This window comes from Microtus ochrogaster, unplaced genomic scaffold (assembly GCF_000317375.1).
Source record: "Microtus ochrogaster isolate Prairie Vole_2 unplaced genomic scaffold, MicOch1.0 UNK60, whole genome shotgun sequence".
In the NCBI taxonomy this organism is placed as follows: domain Eukaryota; kingdom Metazoa; phylum Chordata; class Mammalia; order Rodentia; family Cricetidae; genus Microtus; species Microtus ochrogaster.
This window is the reverse complement of record NW_004949158.1, coordinates 409,619-423,838: the sequence shown is the minus strand read 5'-3', so window position 1 is coordinate 423,838 and position 14,220 is coordinate 409,619. Positions and strand designations below refer to the sequence as shown.

The window sequence follows — 14,220 nt, the reverse complement described above, 5'->3', positions numbered from 1 at the left end:
CAGCAGATACGGAAGCTGATCAAAGATGGGCTGATCATCCGGAAGCCTGTGACTGTGCATTCCCGGGCTCGATGCCGGAAAAACACTTTGGCTCAACGGAAGGGCAGGCATATGGGCATAGGAAAGCGGAAGGGTACTGCCAATGCCCGGATGCCTGAGAAGGTGACCTGGATGAGAAGAATGCGGATCCTGCGCCGCCTCCTCAGGAGATACCGTGAATCCAAGAAGATTGACCGCCATATGTATCACAGCCTTTACCTGAAGGTCAAAGGGAATGTCTTCAAAAACAAGCGGATTCTCAAGGAGCACATCCACAAGCTGAAGGCAGACAAGGCCCGCAAGAAGCTCCTGGCTGACCAGGCTGAGGCTCGCAGGTCTAAGACCAAGGAAGCAAGAAAGCGCCGGGAGGAGCGCCTCCAGGCCAAGAAGGAGGAGATTATCAAGACTCTGTCCAAGGAGGAAGAGACCAAGAAATAATAGAGCTTCCCTCGAGTCTGTACATAGTGGGCTGCCTGTGGCCTCAGGTGGATCAGTCATTAAAATAAAACAAGCCTTAAAAAAAAAATAAATAAAATAAAAAAAAAAAGTAACTCAACTGTGTGTGTGTGCTTTGCGGGTGTGCATGTTCACATCTGTGGGTGTATATGTATGTACAAAGACACGTGAGCAAGCATAAGTGTGAAGGCCCAAGGCTGACATCAGGACTTTTTCTCAATCATTCTCCAGCTTACTTTTTGAGGCAGGATCTCTCAATTGAGCCAAGAGCTCTCTGATATGGCTAATCTGGCTAGCCAGCTTGCTCCCAAGATTGTCTCTGCCTTCTACGTGCAGTAGAATTATGGTCAGGTTACCACACCCTGGCATTTATGTGGGTCCTGGGAACCTGAACTTTGGTCCTCATAGTTATATGGCAATTGCTTTATCCACTGAGTAATCTTCTCAGACCAACACAAGTATTGTTTGTTTGTTAATTTTTACATCTATCTATGTGTTGATGAACCAGCCTGCCTCCATCTTAGGCATAAAAGTCATCTTATAATAAAGACAAACTGGGTTTATTTCTGCTCATGATTAAATCTCCATTTCTCAAGGATTAGGCTATGCCCCACCTGTAATCTTAACTACAAATGGTTCTGTATTGCCTGTTCTTAGAAACAGCAACCATGTTGTTGTTTCAAATATTTAATATGACCATCTTGCAACTCTATTTTTGTTTCAAACGATTGTTATGATTACCTTGTTATGCTGCTCCTGCCTGCCAAGTCCCCCATTTGAAAACCCCCTATCCCTGAGCTATTAAAAATCCTTATCTTGCACATATCCAATGCTGACCTTCTGAAGCCCTGCCTTAGGGAGAGATAACCCACATACATGAACTAAAAAGCTTGCTTTAATAAATTGCTCATTTTAATTAATTTGGCCATGGTGATTTGAGTTGGTGGTGTTTCTTCTCATATCTTTGGGATTAACAGTGTATGTGTGTGTTGCTTGCGTGTACATATGTAGTTTACATGTACTCCTGGTGCCTACAGAGGTCAGAAGAGGGTGTTGGATACCCAGGAACTAGAGTTATGGATGGTTATGAACCATTATGCCAGTGTTGGGAATTGAACCAGGGTGCTCTGTAAGAAACGAAAGTGCTCTAAACCACTGAGACATCTCTCCAGTTCTAAAAACACAAGTTTTTGATTTTGGGTTTTTTGTTTGTTTCTTAATGTAGAGAAACATTTTCACATCTTTTGTTGAAAACAGCAGCTATTTGACATTTCTATAACGGAACATTAAAATTTAGAAGGTCTGTCTTCAGATGCTATAGCAATGCAAATATTGCAGTTCTCAGAGCCCACCCAGGAAACGGGGTCATGGGGGAGGGAAGAAGATGAAGGAAATATGGAAACATGGCAGTGTGTCTGTTCCCCCTCATGTGCTTTTCAGGAGTGGCCTCTCCTACCATGTCCTCAAGGCTACAAGAGAGCCAAGGGACGAAAACAGCCACAGCCTTTCTTTTCCTGCCCCCTGACCGGGGACCAGGCTCCATCAAACCCTGACATCACCACCATGACATCCTGTTGTCTGATCTCATTGTTAAGAGTTCTTCCTGTCCTTTCGCAGCATGGCTACACCGAGAGGAGCGCAGCTTTTGCTTCTGGAATATAAAGCAAAACAAAGCATGCTGTGGAACATTTCACCCGGCGGAAAACTCTAGGAGAATCACAGCCAAATCACACGACATACCTGTAGTCTTCCCAGGTCAGAGATGCATGACTCTTTCAATAATAGCTTTGATGCAAAGGATGCCATCTGGATGCACATGCAGAGAACGCATGGTGTTAGAGTTCCCCCTTTGGAGGGAACACATAGGTGAACTAATGACATCGGAGTTTGCAAAATCATCATGAGGATTAAAATCTAACTAGTGCCATGGTTAAAGTTAAATTGGTGATAATGAGCAAAAATTGCTTTTAGGCTTATTAAGATTAATGAAGAAGACATTTTAGTGAGATGTGAACTAACCTCCCCAAATCTCTAATTATAGTGTAAATGCTGAAGAACAGACAGGCATGGTCATTGTGCATACCCAGCAGGGACAAATGGGCACATAGAGATGAAAGGTGGGCAGAGGACACTATGGCATGTACACTACTCTTTGCTTAGGATGACGATATATCAGATTCTAAAATGGTTCTCTTCACTCCCATTTGAAAGTCAGCAGGCAGATTCTTTACTTTATTTCTTTATTTTTTTTAAGAACTTGGGATGCTCGACTCATCTCTCTGAGGGTTCATGTAGGCTTCAACCTCATTACACACAATCCAACAAAACATAGCTCTCCCCAGAGGGTAATAACGGCTTAGAGCTCTATACTGCGGTCACAGAAGGACAGAGCCTTTCCCGAGAAGAGCACACACAGAGACATTACTTGGATCTTAATGGAATCACAGTGCAGTGCAAGTGAAATTTTATTACCTTGGCTCCTTGTGGCTATCTGTAAAAAGGGAGATGTATTCTTTAAAAACATTTTAATATTGTACACTGTTTTCAAAGTTTTTTTTAAAATTTTCTTTAAGCTTCCTTTCTTGAAATGGCTTTCTCCCAAATATTTTCTTGTCCATCTTTCTCAGGAACATTGTAACCAAGGGTGACTGGACTGGCGACATAGCTTTAGACCGCAGTGACAGATGGTAGACTTGTAGAAAAAGAATGTTTTCTTGTAAGACAACTTTCGTGAGAAGTTTAGATTTATAGAAGAGCTGTGAAGATAATACACAGAGTTCTTGCATGCTTCTTTTGTTATACTTGTTTAGCTGTGGTATGTTTGTCAGCATCCTGGTCATCGTCATCATCACCTACACATGTGTGCACATGCGCGTGCCTGTGGAGGCCAGACGGTGGTGGCTTTGGATGTCTTTTCCTCAATTGCTTACCAAGGTTATTTTTTGAGGCAGGTTCTCTCACTGAGCTTGGAGCTCATCCATTCAGATAACTGGCTGGCCAGTGAGTATCAGGGATCTGCCCATCTCTGCACCCCCCCCCCCCAGCTTTGGAGTTACAGGTATGGGCACTTTTACACAGTGCTGAGGTCCCCATCAGGCACTTTAATGACAGGGCCATCTCCACAGCCTTACAATGGTATGCTTATGTAAACTATGAAAACAATGCCGGCACATTACTGTTAACCTCTGCTCTTTATTTAGCTTCCCCCAGTTACCCCATTAAAGCCGCACTTTTCACTGAGTTGTCATTTCTCCTTAATTTCTGGCCATGGATAATTCTCAGCTTTTCATTATTTTTCAAGGCATTGACCTTTTGTCGAGTGTCCTTCAGTTTGGTATTTGCTATGCTTCTTCACTATAGAGTTACTATATGTTTTTTTCTTTCTATACTCTCTACTTATTGCATGTAAGTCATGTAATCCAAGCAACACTTACGGAGTAGATGGGGTAGTTTACCTTTAAAATGCCTTACATGCAGAAATTTGAATACATAATAAAGCTCTCATCTTTCATTCAAATTTAGTTCAATATGGCTTTTTTTTTTAACCATCAAGAGATATTTTGGAGCTTTCTACAGCAACGGTTGTAATCTCTGGAAATAGCTGAGCGCATTACCATCTTATGGAAAGACACAAACTTTGATCTTCACAGTGATTACAGATGCTAAGAAATGGTTATTGTTGCCGGGGGCTGGAGAGATGGCTCAGAGGTTAAGAGCGCCGCCTGCTCTTCCAAAGGTCCTGAGTTCAATTCGCAGCAACCACATGGTGGCTCACAACCATCTGTAATGAGATCTGGTGCCCTCTTCTGGCCTGCAGACAGAGTACTGAGAATACTGTATACATAATACTCTGTGGACTGGCTAGATTGAGATACCCAGTATTATAATAAACATATATAAATTTAAAAAAAAAAGAAAAAGAAATGGTTATTGTTACCGTACCTGCGCTGTTATCAAAAGGACTGTTTATTCTACAGCATTTTGTAACAGCTGATGCAATGTCTGGATAAATTTTCTTCTGAGACTAAGCATGTTCTGCTCTAAATCACACACAAGCTAAAGATTCCTCTTCATGTATCATAGACAAGGGTCCCATAGCAGTTAAATGTACATCACCAAAACTACTGCTCCTCCTCAGAGTCATAGACACACGGAAAAAATCTCTCTCTCCCTCCTCCCTCTATCCTTCCTTCCTTCCCTCTATCTCTCCAGTAGTGGGGATTGAACCCAGGGACTTGTGTATGCTAGGTAAGCATACCACACTGACCTTTAACCACAGCCATTTCATGGTTTTTTTTTTTTTTAAGTTTTGGTTTGAAAGCAGGGTCTTTCTAAGTTGCCCAAGTCAACCTTGAATTTGCCATCTTTCTACTTCAGTTTACCGAGTAGATAGGTCCTCGCACCTCTCCTAGAAAATTACTTTCCCGGGGCAGTGGTGGTGCACGTCTTTAATCCCAGCACTCTGAAGGCAGAGGCAGGTGGATCTCTGTGAGTTTGAGGTCAGCCTGGTCTACAGAGTGAGTTCCAGAACAGTCTCCAAAGCTACACAGAGAAACCCTGTCTTGAAAAACAAAAACAAAAAATTTACTCTCTCTTTTTCAGACATTATGCTTTTCTGTTGCTGTAGAAGAGGGGAGTAAAGGGTTTATTTCATCTTACTCTTCCAGGTCATGACCCATCGCTGAGGAAAGCCATTGCAGGAACTCAAGGCAGAAGTTTGAAGCAGAAACCACAGGGGCCACTTCTTACAGGCTTGCCTACCCCAGCCTTCCCCCTCCCTGCCCCCCCCCCCCCCCGTGCTCAAACAACTTTCTTATATAACCCAGGCCCATCTGTCCAGGCTTGGCACTGCCAACAGTGGACGTGGCCCTCCGGTATCATCCATCTAGCAACTGAGGAAATGTCCTCACAGAGATGCCCACAGGTCAATCTGCAGGAGGAAATTCCTTGATAGAGGATACTTCTCCAGGTGATCCTATTTTGTACAAAACTGATTTTAAAGACCAGCCAGTAGAATGCATTTATACATCTTCTTAAAGACAGCTGGCCTCTATCTTACACACACTTACCCTTTCACATGTGCGGGTATTTCCGTTTATGGTTTTCGTCAGAACCTCTGCTGTCACGGTACCTTTCAAAATGTTACTCTCAATTGCTATTTTCTCCTGACTGTGCTAGCTTTCCTTAACCTTTGATTAATATTTTAATTGTCACAGTTTGCATGGTAAGTGACAAGATGAAAATTCATTCTCTCCAGTTTGAAGGAATTATGCGACTATCTCACAAATCTATAATTAAGGTCTTGAATTAGCTACATTTTTCTAAATGGGTGATTTACATCTCCCTTTGTCCTGATCAAATTATAGCATCCCAAAGACACAGTTGTGCCGGTTAGAAATGCCTATCGACATAATGATACATTCTTGCTTTTTCAACATTCACTGATCCCTGACAACAGTGAGCTAGGTGCGGTGGAGAAACAGTGCAAGGAGTTTTCTGGGAGAGAAGCTTCAAGGACTATGAGAAGCATGACTCTATGAGGTATAAACTACAGACATGAAGTCAGTACACATAAAATGCAGCAGAAATGGAAAACAGGTCTTGGGCGTGCAAATGACAAGACCAGAGGCATAATTTAGACAAATTTACTCACTAGCACTGAATTGGAAGGATAATGGTATCCGATTAGAAGGGAAGAGGGATGGGAAGAAGAGAGATGAGAGGCAGAAAAATCTATAGAAGGTTGTTATTCGCGAAGTAGCAATATGAATGAGGGCAATAGCAGTAGAAACCAAGACACGATGCAGATAAAAAAGCAAAGCAAGTGTGAAAAAGTGAAGCGGTGGTGGTGCACGCCTTTAATCCCAGCACTCAGGAGGCAGAGGCAGGGGGATTTCTGTGAGTAAGGGGACAGCCTGGTCTACAGAGCGAATTCCAGAACAGCCAGGGCTATGCAGAAAACTCTGTCTCAAAAAAAAACAAAAGAAAACCAACAAATTAAATAACCCAACTATGAAAATGAAACCGGTGGGTTATGGCTATTGACTGAAGGTGGAGAACAATGGAGAGGAAAGAGCCAAACAAAGTTGTCTAGAAGAGGAAATGTAGCAGGAACATGGCTTTTATTCATCTTTATTTACGTTCCTTTGCGGCATCTTCTATAGTGGATTCTGTGTGTGCTGAGAGCTAGCCTGCTGCTACATTAGAACTTCTTTATCCTGAGGCTTGCCTGTGAGTCACTCGTTACAGCTACCTCTATTCCTTCCTGGAATAAGTTGCAGTATAAATAAATGAATCTGCATTCATCATGCTTGATTATATAATTGTGCCTCCTTCTCAGCAAATGTCTCAAGGTAGTAAGGGGATGGCTTCTGTTTGTAATTAGGATCTCGGTTTGGGCTTTCTGAAGGGACGTTTCCAATATAGTGTATTTGCTTTATATTTTGCAATATCCAGCAAGAAATAACAGTGTTCTACAGCAGGCAACTTTTTCATTTTTATTTAGAGTTGGGTAAACTAATAACTATTTTGTTTTTCCTTAAATAAGCATTAGTGGCATTAACTCAACAACAACAACAACAAAAAAAACCTCTGCTAATGCTTGCTCCTTTAAATTCAGATTGTTCCTCATATCTCTGTTAGCATTATATGAAAATTTTAGTAATAATTAAAATGGTACAACCACAACAAATACTTACTGATCATCTATTATGTTTTAAAAATTATTTTTATGTAAATAGATATCTTTTCTGTACAGCACGTGTGCACAGTACCCACAGACAGCAAACTAGGACATCAGATGTCCTGGAACTGCAATTACAGCTGGTCGTGAGCTGCCAGGTGGGTGCTGGGGATTGAATTTGATCCCCTGAAAGAACATCTAGTGCACTTAACCACATAGCCAACTCTCCAGGCCCGGCATGAATTATGCCGAAGTTGCTGTGCTGCATCCATAAGATCTCACCCTGAGAATAACCTTCACAATGAGTTCTGTCAGAATCCCACTTGAAAGGTGAGACTCTTGCACCAGCTACACCCTGAGGGTAGGAACCAGCAGCACGGAACTCATGAAGCCTGGTCTCTGAGTCCAACGTGCTTGGTAGCTGTGTCCTCAGTCACTTCCCCACATGTGGCCATCTACAGGTTTAGACTTAGAAAAAACAAAACAAAACAGAGCCCTCTGCCATCTATCTCCATTGGCCTGAAGTTAGGGCTACTTCAGTAGAGAAAACAAAAACTTAGTAGCCCATTGGCATTCTCAGAGGCCTTAATCATCAAAACTCTGTAGAAACACAATTCCCTACCACCAAGACGTTTGGTTTGGTAATTTAAAATATTCACTTCCTGGGGATAGCTGTAGGGAAGCAGAGCTATTTATTTGCGTTTAAATGGAAAGTAGTAAAAAGAGAAATGGAAAATAAATGAAATTGGGTTGATTTTTGTTGTTGTTGTTCCAGAACAAAACAAAAAATCTACAAGAATTAGAGGGGTTGGGAAGAAGTTCTCACCATGTGAGCATGAGGACCTGAGTTCAATTCCCAGAACTCACACTAAAAACTTGATTGTGGTGTGTAATCCCAGCACGGGAAGAGAGAGACAGGAAGACACCTGGGGCTCTCCGGCAGTGAGCTCCAGGTTCAGTGAGAGACCCTGCCTCAAAACTAGGTGAATGGTAACTAAGGAATGGCATCTGGATTGACCTCTGGCCAATGCACACACACACACATGCACACACACACACCACACACACAAGCATACACACACGCACACACATGCACATACACAAGCATAGACACATGCACGCATGCACACATGCACACACACACTCATGCAAGCACATAGCAGACACACAAGCATACACACACACACGCACACATGCACACACACTCATACAAGCACATACGTACATACACACATAAACACTCACACTTGACAGGTAACTCAGATATCTGCTCAGTGCATTAGTCAAGTGGAATTCAGGAACAGGGAGCACATGAGTCAGTGGCTTGGAATGAGGAAATGAAGGGCCAGCGAAGGAAGCTCTGCAGAGCCGCCACTGTTTGTAAGGCTTGTCAAGATAAAATGTTGAACACGCTGCTCGTGGATGCCTATAAGAAGCATAAATCTTTGATTTAATTCCGAACTCTGAAAGGACTGAATCATTTCTGAAGACACTGAAGTCTGGAAATACATTTCATCAAAATCTCATCTGCCAAATACCTTCATGGAGAATATCTTCACAGATCACGTGCTCTGAAAAGGTGGCCTGGCATGTGACAAAGATCCTCAGAGCAAGTGAGTCCTGAGTCACTGTCACATCACATGTGCCCCGGTTTGCTTACTTCGTGCACTGTAGTGGGTTTGAAGGAGAAATCAAACAAGCCTGACATGCTAGCATGCATGTGTGTATGTGTGTGTGCATGCATGTGATCATGCACATGTGTGCGCATGCATGCGTGTGCATGCATGTATGCATTAGGGACTCTAAGGCAAAATAATCTTTCTAGAGGGATAGTACATCATTAAAAATTTTAAGTATGATTTTTATTTCAATTTAAAATGCCCTCCCATATGTTTGTCCTCTTAGTCCCCCAAAACCTAAATAGCTTTAAGTGCAAATTACATTTTTGTATATGCATCCCTAAATGTATGTATTTGTGTGTGAAACACACACATCTGTGTGTGAAAGAGAAAGAGAGAGAGAGAAAAACATACTTTTTTCCTGCCCTTTTAATCATTTGTTCTTGTTGTTGTGAGTCAGGGTCTCATTATGCAGCCCTGGCTGGCCTGGAACTCACTATGGAAACTAGCCTGGCCTCAAACTCACAGAAATCCACTTGAGCCACCACACCCAGCTCTTGTGTTTTCCTGCCAAAGAAGGAAAAGGGGCGGGGAGCCCAAAGTACTGCTTTTGCTCTGCCTCAGCTAGAACAGGTCTACTTGGAGGCATCCGTATTCTGCGGTTTTACATGAGCATCGCATCACAGTGAAAGCAGGAGATCCTCCGTCGCGAGCTGCAGGATTTTGCCTCAGGATCATGCTCCCCAGGTCCCTCTGCTCTTTTCCTCAGTTCTCAAAGAGGGGCTATGGCGAGGTGGCAGAGTAGAGCCATGTGTGTTTTGAAAATTACTTCAAATGTGAGGAAACCAAGGAAAGATCAAAAGCCCAGATAAGCGTCTCTCAGAGCCTTGTGCTAAGATAGATCTCAAAGGCTTTCCCTCTCCACTCAGGGATGTGTCAGAAATGAAAATGCTAACAGCCCCAGAGCTTCTCAATCCGAAATCCTAGGGGTGCAGCCCAGCAGGCTGCTGCTTATCTGCCCTTCGGAGGCCGCTGAAAAGGTTGGGAGCTGCAAAGCCACCTGGGGAGTCTGTTGGAAATGCAGACTAAATGGCCCATCTGCACCAGACCCAAGAGTCTCTGTTCCCACAAGATTTCTAGGTGGTCCTTACGTCACTAAAGTAATAGCTAGACCAACTGGTCACTTCATGGCAGAAAGGAAACAGCTGGGTATAGTGGTGCACGCCTGCAGTTCCAGTACTCTGGGGGCTGAGGCAGGGGGATTGCCATGAGTTCCAGGCAGCCTGGGTTACATAACAAGAGCCTGTCTCAAGAAGTAGGGGTGGGGAGGAGACAGATGGGAGGGCAGAAGGGAGGGAGAGAGGAGGAAAGAGATAGATCGCAGTCTCCTTTGGAGTCAGTTTCCTAGAAGGGGAAAGAGCTCAGGCCCCAGAGTCTTGCCAGCCTGGCTCTGAACTCCAGCTATGTTGCACTGCCTGTGCGATGTCCCTTATGTCATCCTCAGCCTCCTCGTCTGGAACGGGGTCTTCCTAACACACAGCTGACTCCACTTTGACAGGATCCAGGAAGACTGGCCGTGGGTGTTACACCTTGACAGACATTCGACTCATTTCTTGTACTTTTCTCTTCTGAAAGTGTCCTTGTCTTCCTGTCACGTGCTTGGCAATGTTCTCCGTAACCTAGAATTAGAGTTCTCCCTTCACGGCTTATTGCTGTTTGAGCTCCCTGTGCCTCAGCTCAGCATCTTTAAGATGGGAATATAATAGCACTCACTTCCTTATAGTGAGGATTAACTGATCTAATATATATAAAGTACTTTAAGAAGGCATCTACAAGACTCCTTCTGAGAGATGACTGAAAGAGAGCATGGTCGCAAGTACACTTCCGAGCTTCAGAGAAACTAAACTTTCCAATAATAAGAGTATTATTTCACCTACAAATATTTGCTTATGATATTGAGGCCTTTGAGACAACAGTCCCTGCTGTCATGGAGCACATATCCTAGACATCAGTCACAGCATCACACATATGACCAAAGGGAGCACTGGGTGCCGAAAGCCAGATGGATGGAACTCAGGAAGCGAAGAGAGAGGACGGAACAATGTCAGCTACAGCGTGAAGTGAGAGGGTTTCACCCGCAGACACTGTTTCTGAGGGCTCTCTGAAGATGAGATGTGCAAAGGCGAGCTGGAAAGCTGGAAAGACCAGTTAGAAGGTCTTACAACGGTCTTGGCACGAGACTACAACAGCTAAGACCAGCATGGAGCAGAAGAAATGGAGCTGCTTAGAGGCTAAGAGTTGTGCAAGAAGGGAAGGGGACAAGATTCAAGGAAGAATGCAAGATGGTGGCACAGGGGGCGGGGCGCTCCTGAGTGAAAGCCCCTCCCTGTCTATGCTGCAAGAGACCTGCTTGGCTGGAGAGTGGAGTGAGCACAGCTGTGCTGGGCACGTTCAGCTCTGTGTCACTGAGAAGTCCACATAGGAGTACAGGGCAGGACAGATTGCTCGGGGGGGACAGTAAAGACGTCTGGGCCAGAAAAACAAACCAGGTGGTAACAGGTTTGTAGATGGCAACTACTGTCAGGAAGAGACCTCCGGACCTCACTCTAGATGGCCCAGTGAGGGGAGGAGGGACTAGAGGATGAGCATGCAGAGAGGCTCTTTTGTAGAAATAACTTCTCCCTTGCTTTCCTCTCCCTCCTTTGCTCTTTGTTTAATCTGGTAGTCTGCTTTTATTATTTCTAGTTTCAAGGAGATCAATAGAAGCTAATATACAAGGATTCTTCAGTTAAGACTTTGAGAGTTTCAAGTAAAAAAGGTCCAGATGGCAAAGAGAATGCCCACAGTCAGGGGACAGAACCCATAAGGGTTTGGAAGTACAGGGACTTGTGAACAGCTCAAGCTCCCAGGCTTAAGTCTCAGTGAATGCTAAAGATTACTTTGTATGTCTTCTGATGTGTGTGTGTATGTGTGTGTGTCTTCTAGATCTTTGCTCTGTCCTAAAATAGGTTGCTTAAAAATAACAGGTTAAATTTCTCACTAGACTGACAGGATGATAGCAAAAGTGTCTCCACACCAGGTTAAAAAAAAAAAAAACCACAATATGTTTTTGTTGCTGTTGTTATTGTTTTAAGGGTGTATCATTTTGGTTTCTGAAGTTAAAGAAAAATGTACCTCTGGCTTTAATGTAAACAAACCCATCAATAACATCTTCTTTGATTGCCTTGTTTTGAGCTGAGAGTATAGACTCTTGACTGGGGGCTGTAGAGACGGCTCAGCAGGAGAGCACTGACTGCTCTGGCCTATGAGGATCTGGGTTTGCTTCCTGGCCTCCACATGATAGGTCACAATGGCCTGTAACTTAGTTCCAGGGGCTCTAATGCCCTCTCTGACTTCCACAGGCTTCTGCATGCAAGTGATACACATATATACAGTCACACACACATCTACACACATAAAATAAGTTAATTAAAAATATTCTCTTGACCAAATGGTGATACAAATAACTTTTAATTAACATGTAGTTAATTAAATCATAATAAATTCTCTTTTGGCATAAACAAACTATATTTGCCCTTTAAATGATAGTTTAATAACCTACATTTCCATTTCAATAGTTTTCCTGCTACATTAATGTTCAAAAAAAATTAGTCATTTAAAAATGCATTAAAACTGAACCTAAAGATATATTTTTCTTTTTGCCTCAGGCTCCAATCTTAATCAGCATAGCACAGTACTGGCTTTTTAAAAAGTTTTTTGATATTTTGTTTAACATGCTCATTTACATTAATTAGATATTTGGAATATTTTATTCAAAATTCGTTATTCTGTTTATTGCATTTTGATAATTACATGCATTTATTCTATGTGTGTAAGCTGATATGTGAATGTGGTGTACATATGCCACCATATGCAAGCAGAGGCCCGAGTACCACTGGCATGTGACATGGTCCTGGAGATCAAGCTCAGGCCATCAGTCATGACAAGAGCCTTTACCCACTGAGTCATTGTACCATGCATTGCTAGTTTCATTTTTTTTTCTTTCTTTGGCAACCCCTTAAATTTTATAAAAGAGGCAACTGAGTCCCTCAACTCACCTTAGTTCTAGTTTTATTCCTTTATTATATTATTTTATTATATTTATTTATTGTGTGTAATACCTTGCTCCAGTATGTGTGTGCGAAGGTCGGAGGATAGTGGGAGTCAGTTTTCTCTTGACACCACGTGGGTTCTGGAGACCAAAGTCAGGTTGGTAGGGTTGGTGACAAGTGCCTTTGCCCAATGATCAGTCTCGATGATCCTGGTTTGATTTCTCAAAGTGCCTCAGAATGGGCTAAACATCACCTCAACTCTCAGGAGAAGTAGCCAGAGATAAGAAGAGTTAAGGTCCACTCAGACTGTTTCCCAGAGAAAGAGAACTAGAGTGTAAATATCTCCAAGAAGTCGAGTAAAACTCCGACTGGACTGTGTACTCGCTGGATGGCCTCAAGACATCGGAAGCTGCTGTGATAGCTTGAGCAGGGCTGATGTGGGTTCAAACAGTGAGGTCCACACAGGACCATCTTTCGCCATGGGCGATTCTCTGAAGAAGTGTGGTCTTCAGAGACGACCTGGACAGAGGGTAGACTCAAAGGAGGAGGCTGCACTTCATGTGGTCCATCATGACAGAGATACACAGCAGAGCTACCTGGACCACGGGGAGTACTGGGTCCTGAAGAGGCTGAGAGGATGTGGGGTTCCAATGAGTGCTGAAAGAATGGGCGTCAGGCCAGAGGTGTAATGTATCCTGCACTGCCACACGCCCCTCCACATATGCAAAATAAATAACACAGTGATAATTCTTTTAAAACTAGAGTGGGTGGCAGTTCAGTTGGTAGAGGGTCCACCTCGCACGCGTGAGGACTTAGGTTCAGTCCTCAATTTGAGAATCAAATGCTAGCAGGTGAAATCTGATATAAATAATGAACTCAGAATCTGCTTCCCAGCCAAGGCGAAGCTGTAAGGCATCCTGACGATACTGTTAGCTGTCCTGTCACCCCGTCAAGAAGAGGATCACATTGTTACATCTTTCCGAAAGGATGCTGTTAGGAGTGTCTGGAGCACAGGAAAAGATTTACGATCATGTCACAGCAGATGTGCTCTCCCACTTGCTGAAATAGACGGGAGGTTCCTGCCTTCGGTGCCTTTTCCTTTTCTACTTCTTCCCACCCCCGATGTCCACTCCTTCTACTAGAACTGCCCTTTATAATCTAGCTTTGCAATCCTCGTCTGCCCTCCAATCCCCATAGTACAGACCTGAAATTTCACTGTCACAGTGTGTCAGCCATGGTCTCAGCAGGAAGCACAGCGAATTCGAATTGGGATCATCCAAAGGCACAAAGGGCGACTTATAACGATTTGGGGATTGAGTATCACAGGAGGGAA

The 14,220-nt window shown here is 43.4% G+C and overlaps 1 pseudogene; it reads left to right on the top strand.

The window, feature by feature from the left end:
• The window catches only part of LOC101986440, a 96,635-nt pseudogene extending 96,109 nt beyond the window's left edge, over positions 1-526 (top strand).
• Positions 527-14,220: the final 13,694 nt, after the last annotated feature.